The sequence below is a fragment of the Podarcis vaucheri genome (assembly GCF_965113315.1).
Source record: "Podarcis vaucheri genome assembly, chromosome: 9".
Taxonomy (NCBI): Eukaryota; Metazoa; Chordata; class Lepidosauria; order Squamata; family Lacertidae; genus Podarcis; species Podarcis vaucheri.
The window spans coordinates 9790161-9812204 of NC_138767.1; the positions used below are offsets into that span (position 1 = coordinate 9790161).

The 22044-nt window shown below is 46.3% G+C and overlaps 1 protein-coding gene across 2 annotated transcripts in view; it reads right to left on the reverse strand.

The window, feature by feature from the left end:
* The window catches only part of NPFFR2 (neuropeptide FF receptor 2), a 52902-nt gene extending 43811 nt beyond the window's left edge, over nt 1-9091 (reverse strand). The window contains exon 1 of one of the 2 annotated variants that reach the window (XM_082236568.1): nt 8576-9091. The gene's annotated coding sequence lies outside the window, so the exon portion shown is untranslated. The remainder of the gene's footprint in view (nt 1-8575) is intronic. The other variant, XM_082236567.1, reaches the window with a different exon arrangement.
* Between the last annotated feature and the right edge of the window lie 12953 nt (nt 9092-22044).

Here is a 22044-nt window from a genome sequence, read left to right on the forward strand (position 1 = left end):
TAGCTATACACAAGCTCAGCAGCTGTAGGTCAAGAAACCAGAAACATGACCATAAAAGAGAGAAATTGCGTAAAGAAAGCCATCCTGAAATATCTCCTGCATGTGCAAGCTGATGGATCTCCTAAGGGGCAGTAAGTTCCTCAGTCTAGGCACTGCCAGGGTTTAAAATTAGGTAACCACCAAGCATGTTTTGTGATTCCAATTGCGACCATGTTGAGCTCTCTGAATGACATGTTGGTGACGCCATCTGACTGGCCCCTCCAGCTTTCTAAAACAGGTAAGGAAAAGAGCTTATTTATTGCACGCCACTCCTTTTTCTTCAAGGAGTGCGTGGTTCTCCACTTCCTCAGTTAAACCCTACTATGACTCTGTGGGGTAGCTTAAGAGGCTGTGATTGGCCCAAAGTCACCCAGTGAGCATCATGACTGAGTGGGGACTTGAACCCTGATCTCCCAGGTCCTAGTCCAACACTCTAACCACTACACCACCCTGACTTCCTCAAGTCCTTCTGCTACAGGGCAGCTCTATAAATTAAGAAGTTAAATAAATACGGGGAAAGCAAAATATCACTTACAGAAGAATCTGAAGTATTTTCCTTGAAGATTGAATTTGTTTTATTCTGGATTGCTTTATTTGATGTTTTAATGTGCTGTAAAACCGCTTGATTTATCAGCTACTTTAAAATGAGGCTGCATTTTAAATTGCATTTTAACCTGTATTTTAAATTGTGCCCCCCCCTTTTTCCCCTATTATGTTTTTACTGTGACTTTATTGGTGTTAGCCGCCCTGAGCCCGGCTCTGGCTTGGGAGGGCGGGGTATAAATAAAATTTATTATTATTATTATTGAGATTTTTTTCTTTAAAAAAATGAATAGAAGTAATAATAATAAATCTCATGGGGGGGGGAAGGTGCCTAAATATTCCACTGTGGCAACCATAACCTAGGTTTAAGGTGCCATTTGGAGATTAGCTTATACAGTGGAACCTCGGTTCCCAAACACTCTGTTGCCGTACGCTTCGGTTCTCGCACTCCAAAAACCCGAAAGTAAATGCTTCCGTTTTTTGAACGTTTTCGGAACCTGAATGTGTGATGCACTTTCTGCTGAGTGCAAGAAGCTCTTGCAATCAAAGGGAAGCTGCACCTTGGTTTTCAAATGTTTCGGAAGCCAAATGGGCTTCTGGAACGGATTTTGTCCAAGAACATCTGAGTTTCTAACACTGGGCACTGCTACCATAGAATCATAGAGTTGGAAGAGACCACAAGGGCCATCGAGTCCAACCCCCTGCCAAGCAGGAAACACCATCAGAGCACTCCTGACATATGGTTGTCAAGCCTCTGCTTAAAGACCTCCAAAGAAGGAGACTCCAAGAAAGCCCAGACTCACTTCATTGTCTTCCTCACCTCACAGTCATGAAACAAGTCTCTCCTAAACACCAGGGTTCTCTGGGGGTTCAAGCAGGAGAAGACAGATTTTCAGTTACTGGGGAGAATCATTAACTAAAGACATCTTCTAATGCAGGGGTAGAGAAACTCAGACCCAGGGCCTGAATGTGAATAGCCTCCAAGTGTCCTGGTTTCCCAGGGACAGTCCTGGAATTACAAAAGCCACCCTGGCTTCTGCTTTGATCCCAGAATGTCTCTAGTTCCCTTGCCAGTGCAGCCGTGGAGAAAGATGAGCCGGCGCTTGCTCCAAGTGCCTGTAGTGGCTGCTGCAAAGGAACTTCCCATTGCCTCTCCATGACCGCTGCTGCCAGCCTTCTTGCTTGGGCATTAAAGGCTTTTCTCAGGATGTGGAGGGTGTGTGTGATGGTGGCACATGCCCTTCTTCTGGTAGGAAATGCTTTGCTGGACAAGGGGAAATAGGGGGTTGAGGAAGGTGGCGGCAAAAACACAGATGCCGAGGGGGCAGCATACCCTCCAACATCTGGGCATGTTTAGCCTGGAGAAGAGGAGGTTAAGGGGTGATATGATAGCCATGTTCAAATATATAAAAGGATGTCACATAGAGGAGGGAGAAAGGTTGTTTTCTGCTGCTCCAGAGAAGCGGACACGGAGCAATGGATCCAAACTACAAGAAAGAAGATTCCACCTAAACATTAGGAAGAACTTCCTGACAGTAAGATCTGTTTGACAGTGGAATTTGCTGCCAAGGAGTGTGGTGGAGTCTCCTACTTTGGAGGTCTTTAAGCAGTGGCTTGACAACCATATGTCAGGAGTGCTCTGATGGTGTTTCCTGCTTGGCAGGGGGTTGGACTCGATGGCCCTTGTGGTCTATTCCAACTCTATGATTCTATGATTGGATTTCAAATGTTTCGGAAGCCAAATGGGCTTCGGGAACGGATTTTGTCCATTTTTATTCCAACTCTATGATTCTATGATTCTCTATGATTTCTCAGATGAAAATGTCCCTATTTTCATCTGAGGAATGTTGGAAGGTATGGATGTGACCCTACGTCATGGGTAGGCAAACTAAGGCCCAGGGGCCTGATCCAGCCCAATCGCCTTCTAAATCCAGCCCGCGGACGGTCCGGGAATCAGTGTGTTTTTACATGAGTAGAATGTGTGCTTTTATTTAAAATGCATCTCTGGGTTATTTGTGGGGCATAGGAATTCATTCATTCCCCCCTGCCCCCAATATAGTCTGGCCCCCCACAAGGTCTGAGGGACAGTGGACCGGCCCCCTGCTGAAAAAGTTTGCTGACCCCTGCCCTACGTTGTACTATTTCCATATTTCTAGAAGTAAGATTCAAGACACAAACCTTGTTGAGGAAATGAAATGTTGTTGAGCAATAATATCCCAGACATTTTGCAGATTTCCCAAAAATGGTGGTTAATTCCCAAACATCTCTGGGAAATTCCATATGGAAGACCTTTCCTACAAGCCCCCCTGCAGCAGGTCTTGACCCGCTAGTGCTACCCTGAAACTGGTATTCAGGGACATACTGTCTCCAACAGATCTTAGCTTTGTTGACTAGAGCATGGTGCTGATAAAGCCACGTTTGCAGGATTGACCCCCATATGGGACAGCTGCATATTCCTGCACTGCAGGGGTTGCACTAGATGATTCTCAAGGCTCCTTCCAACTCTACAATTCTATGCAGTGCTTTTTTCTTTTTAAAAAAAATGTTTAGGGGTACAGTGGTACCTTGGTTTGCAACCAAGGATTACAACCGTTGCTTTGGATTACAACCGTTTTGGACTACAACCATGTCAAACCCGGAAATGTGTGTCCCTTTTTGGGGGGATTACAACCCATTTTTCGAGGATTACAACCCATTTTTTTTGGGACGCCCCATTGGCGAAAGCACATCTTGGTTTACAACCTGTTTTGGTTTACAACCGGACCTCCGGAACAGATTATGGTTGTGAACCAAGGTACCACTGTACTCTCATTTTCCTACTCATATTGAAATACTGCCCCTCAATGAGGCCAAACTTAGATTCACAAAATGTTTAGGAGAATGCGTCACCCTGCGCCCCCCTGGAAAAAAGCACTGATTCGGTGCATAAAATGCATTACAGTGGATGCTTGGGTTGCGAACGTGATCCATGCAGGAGGCACGTTCACAACTCGCAGCATTCGTAACCCGTGTCTGCGCAATTCAGCGCTTCTGTGCATGCTCAAAGTGTGATTTAGCACTTCTGTGCATGCACAAAGCGCAATTTAGCGCTTCTGCGTATGTGTGACCGCCAAAACCCGGAAGTAACCCGTTCCAGTACTTCCGGGTTTCAGCAGTTCGCAACCAAAAAAACGCAACCTGAAGCGTCTGTAACCCGAGGTATGACTGTAATAGCCCTATGCTCCATGGGTTTGCCTAATTCTCTTTTGAAGCCATCCCACTTCTGGTAGGAGCAAATTCCATGGATTTAACTATGTGCTGTGTGAAGGACGACTTTCTTTTGTCCATACGGAAGCCTCCAGCATTCAATTTCATTGAATGCCCCCAAATTCTAGCATGATGAGAGAGGGAGAAAAACCTCTCCCCAGCTCTATGTTCTGGGGACACACAGCTGGCGTTTGAGGGCAAAGCGCCCAAAGTGCCAATCCAGGTATGCCAAGATGATGGCGAACAAGCACACTGGCTTGCCCCTGCAATGGAGGGGGGTCGGTGCCGCATGACGTGTGCACATGCTGCACAACGTGCTGATGTCACTCACACATGCCGTGCGATGTGCTGATGCGTCGTGGGAAGATGCTGCAGAATTTTGAGGGGGCCCAGCTCGCTCTTTGAAAACTGGGCCCCCTAGATGGTGCCCTTGACGGCGATAACATGTATTACCTGCCCTTCAGGTGCCAGGTGAGGAAAAGAAAGTCAGAAGTGTTGCCCAAGCAGAAAGACATTTGTGTTTCCTTCCAATAAAAGAAAAAGGAAAGCATTTTTTCCCTTATGTATAAAATAACAAAACAGCAGCAGCAGCAGCAGCAGCAACAACAACAAAACAAATGCAGAATGGAAAGAAAGGGGCTCGTTGTCTGGAACTGCAGGCTCAAAGAATGAGGCTTAAAAGTTCTCACACAAAGGGTCCAAAAGAAGGCAAACTCCAAGTTGAAAGATGGAAGTGGCCAAATCAGCCTGCTTCCTGGTGTGTGGATTTTCTACTTATAGGTAGGGAGCTTTTCCACAAAGGAGCCATACAGAATAGAATACAATACTATTACATTCAGCGTGAGGTTCCAGGCTCTTATGCAGGGTGTGTGTTTCCTTTTAGAAAAATGAGGCACGGCAGAGACCGTGGTGTCTTTGCGATATCTAGTTTATTTACACATATATACAAACCAACCCATTGCTCTCAAATGTTGTTCTCGTTCTCTCTCTCTCCAGCTCACGGCTTACTAACTGCCATTCTGAAACACTCTCTCCGAAAACATATGCACTTTTCAGGCTAGACTGCTCAGACAAATGAAAACCCAGCTAAATCTCTCAAGCACAGTGCAACTCTGATTATAAATGAAGGAAATGTCTTATTTGCATTGAAAACATTAACTCTGTCCTAATGGAAATGTGCACAAACTCGTTTTCTAAGAGACAGGCTTCGGAATCTGATTGCCTGACATTTTACATAGGAAGCTCTTCTACACCAAGTCAATTCAGTGGCCCATCTAGCTTAGTAGCACTGTCTAAAATGAGCAACTGATCTTTCAGACCACAGGTGGAGAGATCTAGCTTAATGCAATGAGTGCTGGAATGCAAAACAAATTTTCTGGATAGAGAAGAAAGCAACAGGGAATGGGACACAGGAACATTGAATTGGGGTTCAAAAGGACCTTAACAAATTGGAGAACTGGGTCCAACCTAACAAAAAAATAATTTCAATAGGGGCAAATGTAAGGTTTTGCACTTAGGTTGGAAAAACTAGCTGCACAAATATAAGATGGCTTGCCAGTAGTACACGTGATAAGGATTTCGAGATCTTAGCAGGTCACTAGCGTAACATGAGTCAACAGTGTGATGCGCAGCAGCCCAAAAAGCTAATGCTATTCTAGGCTGCATCAGCAGAAGTATAGCGTCCCAAGGTAAGTAAAAGTCCCGCTCTATTTTACCTTGAGTAAAGTGCCCAGCTTTGGGAGCCACAACTTAAGAAGGATATTGACCAAGTGGGATGTGTGCAGAGGAGGGTGATCAAGATGACCAAGGGTCTGGAAAACAAGCCTTATGAGGAACAGCTGAAGGAACTGATGTGTTTAGCCTGGATAAGAGGAGACTGAGAAAAGATATGATAGCCATCTTCAGATATCTAAAGAGCTGTCGCAAGGAAAAGAGAGCAAGATTGTTCCCTCCTGCTCTAGAGGGTAGGACTCGAACCAATGGCTTCAAGTTACAAGAAAGGAGGTTCCAACGAAACATCAGGAAGAACTTTCTGAGAGTAAGAGCTGTGTGACAGTGGAACGGACTCCCATGAGAGTGGTTGACTCTTCCTGGAGGTTTTTAAGCAGAGGTTGGATGGTCATCTATCATGGGTGATCTAGTTAAGATTCCTTCATTGCAGGGGTTGGATAAGATGGCCCTCAGTGTCCTTGCCATCTCCACTGTTCTATGATTCTAAACCAAGTGAGACCATCAGTCCATCTATCTCAATATTGTCTACACTGGCTGGCAATTGAACTCCAGGATTTCAGACAGGGTTCTGTCCCAGTCCTGCCTGGAGACACCAGGAATTGAACGTGGGACCTTCTGCAGATGCCCTACCAATGAGCTACAGCTCTGCCAGTTGCCCTTTACCCAATCAGACCATTGGTCTCTCCAGCTCAGTATTGTCAGCACGGACAGGCAGCATCTCACCAAGGTTTCAGGAAGGAGACATTCCCAATCCTGCCTGGAGATGCCAGAATTAAATGTGGGAATGAAGATTCTCTACCACTGAGCTGCACCCCTTCTTCAATTTTAGGCATGTCTATGCCAGTTTTCTCCCTAGAATATTGCAGCACAAACTTGCGAACACCACATCTCTTTACCCAAAACAGTTGCTCAGAAGCTCACACACCACACAGCTAACCGAGATTCAGCCAGCAGAGGTTTTTTGCTTCACCTAAAACAGATTTTTCTCAATTTCCAACCACCTTCAGTGGACATGTTTTCAGTACAAAACAAAATCAAGTGAGATCTTTCGAACAGCAAATGTCCCCAGAACAACAGGTCCCATTACTGAAGGAGAAGCATCTTTGAAAGGAAAAGCTATTTCACACCCTCATGGTGTGAGTTGCCTGTGTACCTCGATTCTGATTCATTCTGTTTTTCAGGCTCACTTCTTCTCACCCCTGCCTTTTCCTTCCTCCTCGGCCTCTTTGTTTTCGCCACACCTGAAATTCAGTTTGTAGGCTCTTTGGGGCAGAGACCCATCTTCATTCTTACGTTGCTTTTTAAAGAACCTCATAAAATGATGGTGCCATAATCATATGCAATGGTAACTGGCAATGGCTAGGGAGATTTGGGGACAGAGTTAAGGGGATTTTCAGATGCATCAGGAATATCGTCAGCCTACGATCAATGCAAATGTGGTTATTCAGTACCTCCTTCCCCAAGAAGGGGTCCTGCGCCTGCAACACAAAAGTGGAAAGGCTTTGGCCCACCAGGTGTTGCTGAACTGCAACTCCCATCAGCCCTACCTAGCATGACCAATGGGCAGGGATGTTGGGAGTTCAGCATCATCTGAAGGACCAAATGTTTCTAAAGATGCACATAGGTCCCACCAAACAGCTGTGGGACTTTCATCCAAGTAAAATGGGAAGGTTGGAGAAAAGTGCTCATCCATGCAGAGTATGGAAATATCTTTTCCACCTCCTGGTCCTCATCCTACTTAAGCAAGATCCTTTTTTTTTTGTCAGAAGCAGTTTTGTCCCATTGAACACAACAGGTTAAACCCAATGAACTATGAGGTTTCACCAAGTCATGAATCCTAGCCTTGCAAAGGGTCTTCTTCATTCTTTAGCCTAGCAGTTCCCAACTGGTGGTCCGCAGACCCCTAGGGGTCCGCAGCACCATTCACATAACAAAAACTACCAGAATTTTCAACAGGTGGGTCCGTGGCTTAGCTTTTGCAGAACATGGTGTCTGCAGTACTTAGCTAATTGGGAACCACTGCTTGAGGCTGTACTGGAAGTGTTCAACACCTCAATCAGCATCTGACACCTTCTTGCCTCCTGTAAGACCTCCCTCCACAGAGTCAGGTTTATTTCCTCTGTGTTCTTTTGAGCACACAATTTTATTGGCCGTTGTACTGCCATTGTACCCTCCCTGTACTTCAAAAGGGGGGGGGGGTTCCATGTATGCCCTCAAAACATAGGGGAATGATAATCTCATCCATCTTGATTTGAAAGTTTATAACTCCTAGAGTACTGGGTGTGGCCTACTCCCAAGTAAACAGAAGGCAAGGCTGTCAAAGCAAGCCAAGGCTTATCTAGTATGTTAGGGGGAAAGGCTGTTATTGTATCTGATTTCATTGTTGTTTTATCATTTTTATCCCCATTGAGATTTTTTGATTTTTATTTTGTAAGCGCTTAAGAGGTGTAGGGTGTTTGGGGAAGTGTGAATGCCTGAAATGAAATAGAACAACCCCATCCATCCTCAGTGCCTAAATAAATAAATATAATAATAATAATAATAATAATAATAATAATAATAATAATAATAATAATAATAATAATGTGATGCTTTGGTGCATGCACAGAATTCCCTTCCCGCTAGCCACAGCCATTCACAACAGGCGTCTGGGATAGCTCAGTCGGTACAGCACGAGCCCCAAGCTGGGCAAAAGATTCCTGCATTGCAGGGACTTGGACAACACGACCCCCGTGGTCCCGTCCAACTCTGCAATTCTATGATGCGGGAGCCTGGACAAGAGGAAACGTTTAGATAAGCGTTACAAGGAACCTTCAGCCCCGGAACATCTCCGTTTTTATAACTCAAGAACGGCGTGAGAAATTAAGGTCTGAGTTGGTTCCTGGTTTACTCTCTCCACCCAACCCAAAACCCCGAATTCCCAATCCAAACCCGACCAACTCCAAATGGTTTGTTCTCCCAGGACCACCTCGGAAAAGGGGAACCGCTCAACTTTCCCACCCTTCTTTAGATCCACTCACCGGGTTAAGGCAAAGCTCCCCACGGAAGCGGGACGCTGCGTAGGCAGAGGTCCTCCAAGTTCCACCTGGCGGACGCGCAGTTCCGCCAAGATCCGCCGCCCTCCGGCGGTTCATGTTCCACGAGTCCCATGTCCGGACCTCGGAGCCTCTCGTGCCCCCCTTGCCCCTGGCGGTTTAGTCGAAGGCGCGTCTCTCTCTGTGCTCCCCGTGGCTCCTGCTGCTGCAAGCGACAAGGCGGCGGTGGCACGACGGAGTCCGCCACGCGACGGCTGTGCGCTCTGCGCTCTGCCCACTCTCGGTGGCATTTTTTAGCATCCTGTGAGAGGGGCGGGTCTGGGTGGAGTCCGGAACCTCCCCCAGCCGAAGAGGCACGCCAGGAGGAGGAGAGGAGAAGCCCTGCCCCGCCCTCCTGTTATCCTGATCGTCGGGGCAAGGCGAAGGAGAAGAGAGGCGGAGGTAGTTTGATCTGAGCGCCCGGGTCCGCTGTCGCCTCTCCAAATACGCGCCTGGCTTCCATCGGGTCGGAGGGGGATGGAGACGCGCGCGTTCTTGATCCAAAAGCGAGAGACCGTCGAACCTACTTGAAAAGAGTAGCCAGCCGCCTTGGTTATGAGGAAAGAGAGAAAACGTTTGACACCTGTGTGATCAGGTGTGTGGGTCGCGCAGGATTCGCGGTGCCGAGCGCAACCCAATCCTGTCTTCTTCTTTGGCGATCACTCGTAGCCGAGTAAGATTGCCCTCCAATTCTGTACATGCTTACTCAGACGTAAATCTCACTGGATTTAATTCAGTTGGATCAAAGGAAGGGTAAGCAGCCTGTTTGCCGGTGTTCCCTCAGTTGCCTCGGCTCTGTAGACTTAGGCTACAATCCTGTACCCAGTTACCTAGGAGTAAGTCCCACCGATTATCATTTTTGGTAGCGATTTCTTATGAGTAGATATGCATATCTACTGGTCCTATGCATAGCTAAGCATAATGGGTTAACATCACACAAGATTGGGTTGGTGCTTGCAACCCTGCCTGTGTTTACTCAGAAGTAGGCCCTGCAAAATTCAATAGGATAAGTGGGTTGCTGGTTGTTGCAATTTTATACACTATAAGGGATGAACCCTATGGAATTAGTGGGATTTGCTTCTGAGTACATAACATCACACTATTACAGTCCTATCCTAACCATTTTACTCAGAAGTAAATCCCATGGAAAGGGAGACTCTTTTCAATGTGTGTTTATGGCTGCAGCCTTAAGAAACACAGAGGACTGTGTATTTTCTGGATCCAAGATTAATCTTGTGTCTCTGCAGACATAGAGAGGTTGCTTTACCAGTTGTGGATTTTTCATACGGCACTCCAGTAATAAGAACCTTCACTTGTTGAATTCCTATATTTATCACCAACACCATCAATATATATCAGGGCTGGGGAACCTGTAACCTTGGATAGATCCAATGCAGTCATTTCTAAAGCCTTCTCTGGAAGCAATCAGTTCAGACCTCTGGCAAGAGCAACCTGCCCCTCTGAGCCATAGTTTAAAACTTGAGCCTTATGACTCAAATTCTTCTCTGGATCATATTTTAATGTGAGCCAGAGAAGAAATCCAACCCCCTCACTAAAGGTCTGCAAAGGCTGGACGGTCATTTGTTGGAAGATGCTGTAGCTTTGGCTATTCTGCACTGATCTGGATGTTGTTTGTTTCTTTGTTGCATTTAGATCCCACCTTTTACTCCAAGGCGTGCAAAGTGGCATACATGCATCTTGCCCTCCTAATCTGAACCCCACAATAACCCTGTGAAGTAAGTTAGGCTAAGAGACAGTGACTAAAACCAGTCTCCTAGCCAGGGACGCGGACTTATAAAAAATATTGGGGGGGGGGCCGGGAAAGCTCATGAATAATAAATAAGCTCATGAATATGCAAATAAAGTGGCACCGCCTCCTCGTGAGCGAATAGGGGAGAGCGTGCTGCGCCTATTAATCAGCTCCGAAGGAAATTGGGTGGAGCTTTTGCTCGGGAGGGAGGGCAGGAGGCATGCAGCCCGACCCTGTGCATTTTGGGCTGGGGGAGCGGCGGCGATGGCGCTCTGCTGGAGGGGCGCCGGAGATTATTGGGGGGGCAGAGCCCCCCCAAACGAATTTTTGAGGGGGCTCGGGCCCCCTCAAGCCCCATGGAGTCGGCGCCTATGCTCCTAGCCCTACACCACACTGGTTCCCATTGGAAGGTTACACTAGAAGGCCTCCAGCAAGCCATATATTATTTCTTTTCCCCACCACTCGCTCTGCCCGGAGAACCTTTCAGTCTTGCTGCCTACTCCCAAAGACCATCCCTCTATCTCAGGGGTCAGAAACCTTTTTCAGCCGTGGCCCGGTCCACCATCTCTCAGACCATGTGGTGGGCCAGACTATATTTTGAAGAGAGAGAAAATGAACGAATTCCTATGCCCCACAAATAACCCAGAGATGCATTTTAAATAAAAGGACACATTCTACTCATGTAAAAACACGCTGATTCCCGGACTGTCTGCGGACTGGGTTGAGAAGGCGATTGGGCAGCATCCGGCCCCTGGGCCTTAGTTTGCCTGCTCTATCAAACGTCTGGAAACCAAGCCTGATGAGGAATGGTTGAAGGAGGAGCTGGGTATGTTTAGCCTGGAAAAGAGGAGACTTAGAGGAGATATGATAGCCATCTTCAAATATCTAAAGGGCTGTCACATGAAAGAGGGAACAATCTTATTTTTGCTTCCTCTGGAGCATGGGTAGGCAAACTAAGGCCCAGGGGCTGGATCTGGCCCAATCGCCTTCTAAATCCAGCCCGCAGATGGTCCAGGAATCAGCGTGTTTTTACATGAGTAGAATGTGTGCTTTTATTTAAAATGCATCTCTGGGTTATTGGTGGGGCATAGGAATTCGTTCATTCCCCCCCCCAAAAAAAATATATATAATCCGGCTCCCCACAAGTCCTGAGGGACAGTGGACTGGCCTCCTGCTGAAAGGTTTGCTGACCCCTGCTCTGTCTCAATGATACTCAAGCCCAACCACTTACCTGTCTGGTGCTGCAGTGGCCTGAGAAATGTACTTTCCCCCAAGAAGGCTGCTTTCCAAGGCGGCGGCTGGTTGTATTCCCACTGGTTAAGTGGGTGGTAAAGAAGAGGCGAGTAGATTTAGAGGATTGTTGCTGGGGGGGGGCGCAATATGGATCTGGGGCAATAATATATTCCTCAGCTTAGCAAGCCTTCTAAAACATTTATCCTGCTTGCTTTCCTTCCCCGATCTGAATTGCTTTTCTGTATGTTTCATTGTTTTAAACTGCTTTTCTTTATATATCTTTGCTGTTATTATTTTAGATTGTTTCATATGCAGTTGTTTTTAACTGCTTTTATATTATACCTAACTAGTTTATACAAGTCGTTGTGCTGCACATCGCTTTGGGATACGTTGCGGGAAGCGATTAATAAATGCTATGCATAAATAAATATTGCACGGCCAGAAGGGAAATAGCTTTGCTGAATTCAACTCTGGGTCAGCTCAGCTATTGATGTAAGCAAGTTTGTGCCAGAAAAAGAGGAGCAAATGGCTTTCATCAGAAAATAAGAAGAGCCTGCTAGATCAGGCCAATGGGCCATCTAGTCCAGCATCCTGTTCTCACAGTGATCAACCAGATTCCCATGGGGAACCCTCAAGCAGGACCTGAGCACAAAAGCCATAGGCTATGAGATTAACCCCACTCAGTGGACCAGAATGTGGTCTAAACCCCCCTTTAAATCCATATCAACGAGAAGGAGAGAACTCACTCTGAAACTCACCTACAGGTGGTACCTAACTCCAAGGAAACTAGCGCTAATATGCCCAGGAACCTCACCAAAATGCTGGAGAGGGTGCACCTCCACAGGCACATACCTCCACATGTGGTGGGAATGCCCCAAAGTCCAACTATTCTGGACAACAGCCATACAAGAAATATGTATAATAACTAAGTAGTTGAAATCACCCCAGAACTGGCCCTACTAAACATATTCCAAGACAATAATGCCCACTCATATCACAAAGAACTCATAACCCATCTACTCTCAGCAACAAGAAACATCATAGCCAGAGACCTGTAAAGAGTAAGCATGGACCAATGGTACCAAATAGTATGGGAAACAGCCCTACTAGAAAAATTAACCAATAAACTGAAACTGACACGGGGACAAATAAAAGAAGACACCTTCACCTCAGTATGGCTCCCCTTCATCACATACACAACCCAACAAGACAACAATAAGAATCCGCCAACAGCATGTGAATCAATATGGCTTTGTTGTTGTTGTTGTTGTTTAGTCATTTAGTCGTGTCCGACTCTTCATGACCCCATAGACCAGAGCACGCCAGGCACTTCTGTCTTCCACTGCCTCCCGCAGTTTGGTCAAACATCAATATGGCTAACCTGGTTCAAAAACACACACCCACTCCACTCACACACAAAAATAAAGTTCAACACAGCCAGTCACAAACAAGCAACTGCACCCTAGGCAAACCATAATTTCTCTCACCACCAAAGGAACACAAGTGAATAGCAAAGAGAAGCTGCACAAACGATGACACAAAAACCCACACATACATTGAGCAAAATAGAAATATTGCCTCCTGACCCCACCCCCACCCAGCATGGCCCCCTCCACCTCTTCTCCCCTTTTTTCTTCCTAATGTAACTCTAATGTCTCAACAAATCATAGAATCATAGAATCATAGAAGAGACCACAAGGGCCATCAAGTCCAACCCCCTGCCAAGCAGGAAACACCATCAGAGCACTCCTGACATATGGTTGTCAAGCCTCTGCTTAAAGACCTCCAAAGTAGGAGACTCCACCACACTCCTTGGCAGCAAATTCCACTGTCGAACAGCTCTTACTGTCAGGAAGTTCTTCCTAATGTTTAGGTGGAATCTTCTTTCTTGTAGTTTGGATCCATTGCTCCGTGTCCGCTTCTCTGGAGCAGCAGAAAGCAACCTTTCTCCCTCCTCTATGTGACATCCTTTTATATATTTGAACATGGCTATCATATCACCCCTTAACCTCCTCTTCTCCAGGCTAAACATGCCCAGCTCCCTTAGCCGTTCCTCATAAGGCATCGTTTCCAGGCCTTTGACCATTTTGGTTGCCCTCCTCTGGACACGTTCCAGTTTGTCAGTGTCCTTCTTGAATTGTGGTGCCCAGAACTGGACACAGTACTCCAGGTGAGGTCTGACCAGAGCAGAATACAGTGGCACTATTACTTCCCTTGATCTAGATGCTATACTCCTATTAATGCATGCTATACTCCTATTGATGCAACTGACCTATGGAAAATGTAACTTGAAAACAGAGACATTGCGCAAACATTTGTAAACCAAGAAAACTTTAATAAAATCTTTTTTAAAAAATAATAATAATTTTTAAAAAGCCCTCTCCCTTCCTCTGGTTTCCAGCAACTGGTATTCAGAAGCTGCCTCCGACTGTGGAGGCAGAACCTAGCCATCATGGCAAGCTCTATTAAAGCCACCCAGGTTGGTGGCCTTCACTTTGGGGGCGAGTGCCATAGTTTAACTGTGCACTGTGTGGAGAAGTCCTTTTTTTGCCTGTCCTGATCCTTCCATCATTCAGCCTCATTGGATGTCCAGGAGTTATGGGACTTCCTCTATGCCATGCAGATTTTTGCCCACTTCCACCATGCTGTCTCTTACTTGCCTTTCCTCCGAACTAAAAAGGCTCATTTAAAGGGAACCAGGTGGCGCTGTGGTCTAAACCACAGAGCCTAGGGCTTGCCGATCAGAAGGTTGGCAGTTCGAATCCCTGTGACGAGATGAGCTCCCGTTGCTCGGTCCCTGCTCCTGCCAACCTAGCAGTTTGAAAGCACGTCAAAGTGCAAGTAGATAAATAGGTACCGCTCCAGCGGGAAGGTAAACGGCGTTTCCATGCGCTGCTCTGGCTCGCCAGAAGCGGCTTAGTCATGCTGGCCACATGACCCGGAAGCTGTACTCCGGCTCCCTCGGCCAATAAAGCGAGATGAGCGCCGCAACCCCAGAGTCGGCCACGACTGGACCTAACAGTCAGGGGGTCCCTTTACCTTTACTAAAGGGAACCAGGAGTATCCCTTAATGCTCCATAACTTGATTATGAATGCTTGTCTCATTCACATCCTCTCATTCTATAGCCTTCAATGAATTTCCAGTGCTGCCATTTGGGGAGTTTAAAGTTCTCTGTCTCCTCTGCCCTGTACTTTGTGTTTAATCAGCACTTATCCAGCCCAATGCAATCAATTCCCATTTACACAAATGTGACCTGACCTGTACTTTGTCTTCTAGCACACTGACAATGACTTCCTCACCACCACCACCACAGGAGCAGCCAGGGATTGAGGGACTGCATGTGAACTGAAAATAATCATACAGCAATCTTTGCCATAAACCAAAATTTACCAGACACACACAGAGAGACAGACAAACAGACAGACACTGCTGTAGGCACACACCAAGAATCCATGGCCTTTGTGCTTAATGAAGTTTAAAAGAGCAGTCACAGAGGGCATTTGAAAAGTTGCCAATCATCTGAGGCATAGACTTTGAAAACTAGCAAGGCACCTTATGGAGCAAATCAGCTTGAAATAATAAAAAGGCTACACTAAATATGAAATAAGAAAAAGTCTTAAAACAGGACAGCACAGTCAGGACACAAAGATCTTTTAAAAGAGATTGTCAAAGCAGAGAGAGAGAGTTAAAAGCAGTAATAAACTCCTTCATGGATCACTCCCTTGTCGTGGCAAAGGGGCTTGAATAACTCAGAGAAGCTATGAGCTTTGCCGTGCAGGGCCACCCAAGACCGACAGGTCATAGTGGAGAGTTTTGACTAAACGTGATCCACCTGGAGCAGGAACCGACAAGGCACTCCAGTATCCCTGCCAAGAAAACTCCATGGACCAAAACAACAGTCATAAACACTATCCCTTTTCCAAAAGATCAGATTTGTCTTTGGAAAATATCAAAGGCATGTGCATCTCTGCACTTCACTCAGGGTTGTATGGGCATGAATGTATCATATCAGTGGCTTTATATAATGATTTGCTGTTTCACTGTACAGTAAGAAGAATGTGCTCTGTAGTCAAAAGATCTGCTTGAAATGGGAGTAATTTGCCAACCTTTGCAACAGGGCATCTGTTGGGCAGTTTTTAACTCCAGCATGAAAGAAGTTGAGGTTGTCAATGGAACAGCTAGATTTTTTAAAAAAATGCAAACCCTCAAAGAAATGGTTCACATTCCATTCCTCCGTTCAAATAATGATTTGGTATAATGATAGGCCTCTGTTGCATTCAGGGCTTAGGGAAGCAGCTGGGAAATGAGGGGGAAAACTCTGCGGTGAGATTAGTTGAATGGAACAGCTGAATCCTGCAGCTTGCGACAGTTACTGACTGTACAGTTGACATGTGTGCTTTGCTGATAATTACTTGTCTTTGAATGTCAACCATTACTCTGGGCACAGAAGAAAGCAAAAGCCAACAGTGAATTACAAGTAGTAGCTCATAAAGATGCTTCCAAAATTCTCCCTTTATAAATAATTTCCCTCTCCTTCTGGATTCCAAATTCCCTCTTGTGAAATCAATGCTAGGGGAGTGGCTGGGGAAACCCAGCCAGATGGGCAGGGTATAAATAACAAAATAATAATAATAATAATAATAATAATAATAATAATAATAATAATTGCAGTAGGAGTGTTCCTTTTTCCAAATTTTGTACATGCACAAAGGAGAACCCACCAAAATTCCAAAATTCAGTGGAACAGTTGGACACTCCTGCCAAGGAGTGTGGTGGAGTCTCCTTCTTTGGAGGTCTTTAAGCAGAGGCTTGACAACCATATATCAGGAGTGCTCTGATGGTGTTTCCTGCTTGGCAGGGGGTTGGACTCGATGGCCCTTGTGGTCTCTTCCAACTCTATGATTCTATGATTCTATGATTCTATGACAGCATAAGAAAGAGTGGGAGTGTTTAATGAAAAAGCAGTGTGGTAGTACCAATAGTACATAAAAGCACATGGGAAATGAATTACAACCACATTACATAAAATACATGTGAGACAGATTTATATAGTAACCAACAAACCGCTGATGAGAAAGGTAGCTATAGCTTTCTGCTTTACAGGTGCTCAAATGTATGATGTGCTTGTGACCATGCTCTTGTAACATCCAGACAGCACTCCTTCAAGATACTTTGTGTGGGCCTTTCTTTAAAGATTACCATATTTTTCTGTGTATAAGACGCCCCCAAATTTTTCAAACCCGAAATTAAGTTGTTTAGCTTTTTTTGGGGGGGGGAGGTCTCTTCCACCAATCGCTCACCTGCCTGCCCGCCACTGCAGATGACTTGCCACTGCCACTGGTGATCACACAGCTTTAAACCTTGCTGTTGCTTCTTCTGTGCTTTACTAAAAATGTCCTGTTGCTAGGTGCCTTGTTTTAAAATTGTAATGGTATAGTTATGCATTTTTTTAATAGTTTCATATTGTTTCAATTATGATTGTAAACCATGTTTGGAAGACTTCCCCACCCCACCCCCAAAGGCAGCACATTAATTCCATAAATTGCTTGAGACTCTGTTTATTTATATTGAGCAATATGATATTTTTTTCACATATATAAATAAAATGATGAACGAAGGATATATGAGTCAGAAGCCTTGCCAAAATTGACATTACAGAATTTCTGGACATCTTTGTCTGGGCAACTGTAAATAAAGAAAATAGATCTACAGATAGGTATTTTTTGATTTTTTCCAGCTTATTGCAGACACGCTTTTGAGAGACCTTCTTAAAACATTGCTGTTGAGAGTTTTGTGAGCTGTCATGCTTCAGTGGCCATCTCCCTGAACAAAATCTATAGCACTAAGTGATGCCGGTGGGCTGTGTGTGGGGGGGGGGTTCTCTTTATCTTTAACCCACACAAAAACGCTTCAACGCACATGCATAAAAACACAGGCACCAAGAAACGCGCAGCCTTTTCACACGCCGGTGAAGCTCACTTTGAACCCAGTCGATAAAAGACTGCAGGACAGCAATTACGTTTTCCTAACTTCTCTTCAATCCCAAGCGCCTAACTGGTTCTTAAACAAGAGGTGGACAGAGGCTTACTGGGTGAATTTAATGAATGCAGCAGAAGAAGGGGGGTAATGGGGTGGGTGGGTGGGGAGGCTTGGACAGTCAGCCTGGTTATGGAAATGGGTATGTTAAGAGTGTGCCCTGATTTTTATATTTGAGATCTGGGCTGTGTGTGCAGAGTATGGTAGAGCTTAGTATTGGCTGCACCAGCTGGCAGGTGCCATCAAATAAAGTCAATGTGCTGGGCGCAGGCGTAACCCATGAAATGCGGTCCAGGACTGGACCAGAATCCAGAGGTTCTGCTAGGAGTCAGTCCGACAGGGCCAAGGCAGGACACGAGGCAGGAAACCAGGCAAGAACAGGTACAGGGTCTCAGGCAGGATCTAGCATGCAGCAATGTTGCTCCCGCAACCTGGGGCGGGGTCCGACAGCCTTTTATCTTTGTCGGGGTAGCGGCCGGTCCTGATCCCCTGGCAACTCACCTCCCTGTTTCGCCCGAAGGCGAGCACTCCTCCTGTGAGTACTCAGGTCTCTCAGACCTTAGTCTATGCAACTTGAGAGACGTCGGTGGGTTACTAGACCCAGGGGCCGCCTCAGCCTCCCCTGACCCAACTGGTAGTGGAGCCGCTGTAAGTGATGGCCCAGCAGAAGGCAACGAGGTAATCCCTGCATCTGGAGCCAGGGCAGGCTCAGGCCTCTGACTTGGCCCAGCTGGTGTTTGTTGCAATGGAACCTATGCAGACTGGGACTCTTCAGGATCAAGCCCCAGACTTGGTTCAGATGATGCCTGAGGCAAAGGATCCAGTGCAGACTGAGACTCCTCTGGTTCTGAGTCCAAGCCCAAGTCCCAGGCCATGACAGTGAAGTTAACAGGACAAACATGAAACATCATTATTAGCAGGTGTTGTAGACTGGCTGGATTCAGGGGGTGGATGGAAGGCAGCAGGTGGGGAACCCTCAAGGGAAGAAGGTTCAGAGTCCAGGGAGTGGTGGAGGGATGGCAATGAGTGGTCAAAGGGAGAAGAGGGAGCTGACTGGGGAGAGGAGGTGTCAGCAGAAGAGGTCCATAGGCTCCATCTCCACATTGCCAACAGAGGCCCCGTGGCAGAGGTGGAGCGGAGGCCCCAACCCTGTCGTTGCCCCTGCGCCAGAGAGCAGTGGAGGCAATGCAGCAGACGTCATGATCTTTCTTCTTCCTTTCTTTGGCGATCACTCGTAGCCGAGTAAGATTGTCTTCCATGAACATGGTTTTAACAATGAGTCCATAAGTGACAGTGGAAACCACACGTCCTTCCACAGTGGGGACATAGGTTTCTGGGCGGAAGTTGATGACGGTGAGGGTTTGCCAGACATGCCTTCCCCTTAGCATGTTTCATCCTTTCGTCCTGAGTTCAAGGGTCTTCAAAACTCATGATACCTTTGGTAAAGGCTGTTCTCCAATTGGAGCGCTCACAGGCAAGTGTTCCCCAGTTGTTGGTGTTTATACTACCAGCCTAAATATCTTCGCAGAAGCTTACAAAAAGCTTGGCCTATCGCTCAACATCCAAAAAACCAAAGTGCTCCACCAACAAGTACAAAATAACCCATCTGCAGTGCCACAAATCCAACTCAGTGGTGTAACGTTGGAAAATGTTGATCATTTCTCCTACCTGGGCATCATGACATCACATGGTGTGCACCCACAACCTGGGGCCCAAGTCAGTGCGTCTGTTCGCAAGTACAGGAGCCATTTTGAGATGCTACATTCACGTATAAGACAAGTACCAATATCTGCTGGAAATGTAAAGAAAAAAAAGGCCTCTTCTGCCATATGTGGTGGACGTGTAAGGTAACAAAAGCATTCTGGGAAATGATATATAATGAATTGGGGGGGGAATGTTTAAAGTATTTTTTGTTTAAAAAGCAGAAGCTTTTTTAATTAGGAATTGTAGGTACCGAGATCCCAAAGGAGCAGAAAAGACTTTTCATGTATGCAACAAAGCGTGTTCTCACTAAAGGAGAGCACGTGTTGCGGATGGGGCCTAGCAAGACACCCCATAGTTGCCAGGCAGGATAAGATAGAGGGGTCTGGCAAGGATTGGCTGTTTGTGTTGCTGGGGTAAAATTGATGTTGCCAATTTGGGGGTGGGAACAGAGGTTATTTAAACAAGGTTCACAGCAAGCTGCTTTCTCTTTCGATATGGGAACTGGATCACCCGCCCGCCCTCCCTTTTGGGCTTGTGCTTTGACCTTGCTATGCCTGTCATGGGGTCGTCCGCCTTGGTGCGGGGGCCTGGTAGGAATTTTTCCATTTGGCTGATTAGTGTGTGCCAATTGGTTTTTGCCTACTGCGTAGCAAATCGTCACAACTTGTAAGGTTGGCGGTTAGGCATTGGTTTAAATTGGTTGGTGGAGGGGTATGGATTGGCTGTGCCTGCCCCTCCAATGCTGCTGCTGCATGGGAATTCCGTTAAAGGAATTCTGGGGCTTACCATCCCCTTGTCCAAACCCCTGGAATCGGGTGCGGGCTGCGTAAGACCCCAAGTAGCAAGCGGGGAGGAACTGAAGGGTCTGTGTCGCAGCCCCAGTTGCCCTGATCTTGTTCCTCCACACTGACTCTCACTGGAATCCGGGAGTCAGTGCTGTCCCCCAAGGCGGGGGGGACAGCTAGTCATAACCAATGCCTAAGCAACCACTCACAATTTGTATGTTTAATAAAGTTGTGGCCAAAATTATGCCAAAAACCTTAAACAAAAATTTATGAGTGATGTGTGAGTTATTGGGGTAGGGGTGTTTTGGGGGACCTCAGCACGCAACAGCTGCATGGATGTTACTAGCCCAGAGATGGAAAGAAGACAAAGTCCCTATCAGAGAAGAATGGTAAACTAAGCCGTTGGACTATGCCGAAATGGCAAAACTGACCAGAAAGCTCAGGAACCAAAAAGACCAAAACTTCAATAAAGAATGGGAGGAATTATAATTTACTTGAGAGACCACTGTAAGCAAATGAAAACAATAGGAGGATTACAATAACACTTGTAATGTAGAAGATACCATGGGAAAAATGGAGAGACATAAAATTTGGATGATGAAATAATATGCAGTTGAAATGGTTTATAATAGGACCGGTGGAGGGGAAGGTGGGAAGTCTAGAGATTTGGAGAAATCTCTAAATAGGGACATGCATTTTGTATTGTTATAATTGGCCACCTCATGAGAAGAGAAGACTCCCTGGAAAAGACCCTGGTGTTGGGAAAGATGGAGAGACTTCCGGGTTGACGCGATCTGGAAATGGCGGATTCCCTCCGAGCTGCGGAGGGAATCGGCTCTACCGAGGACGGGTCTTTGCCGCGCCGGCGACGCGGGGACCCTTAAAAACCGCAGGCGCGGAAGCCTGCGGACTGAAGACTCGGCGGGTGCCTCAAGCGCCCCCCCTGATCCACGAAGAGCCTTTTTAAAGGCTGCGGAGGGGATACGGGGGTGGCGTGGCACTGAGAGTCGATCGCTACCTCGGTGGGGCGAAGCCGCGAGCCATGACCAGAGAGCGCTGACTTGAAAATTTGGACTGAAAGAATTACCCGTGAGTAAGACGGATTGGGACTTTAAAAATTTTACCCTGAATTGGAGACGACCGGGGGGTGTGCTAAAAGGAAGTCCGCACCCCCCCCCTTGCAGACGATCTAAGCAACGACATAAGAGCTAAGCTGGAGAGCCTACCCTTGGTGGGGTGAGTTAAAAAGGACACTAACTTTCAAGATTTAGCTAAAGGAAATTTTGTGCTGGAGAGTGGAGTTTTGGAAACCCTCGTTTTGTTTTAAACAACCCCCCCTCCCGGGCTCGGGAACGTCCTGCCTTTGTGCCTGTGTAAGAGCTGCGGAGTTTGACAGCTGTCAAAGCTGTCAAACGGGCAGTTTAAAGTGGAAAAATCGCTATCTAACACCCCTCTGGACTAAGACGAGTTATAATTGAGCCAAAATTGTTGGAAACAAAGTAATAATAATAAGTTAAAGGGCTGTTGGACAAAAGACTAATAAGTAACCAGATTCCCCCTAGGGGGAATTCTGTGAAACTACAATGGATACAATGGCTGTGGATGGAAAGTTACTAGTGGAAATCGAAAGGATGTTTCAATTGGTGGGAATTTTACAAGAGCAGAGCTTGGCCATGAATAAACAACTTATGATTATGACCTTGGGAACAGGCAACTCTGCTGTCTGTATTGAGGACCTGAATGAGAAAGAATCCACAGCTGAATGGGAAACAATATTTACAGAGGTGGAAGAGACTAAACAAGAAAAAGAGAAAGTAACCTTGGGAAGCAACAACCAAAAGCTGACATCTGTGGAATACAAGCAAGGAGACTCTGGGAACATATCTACCACAAGTCTGCGAA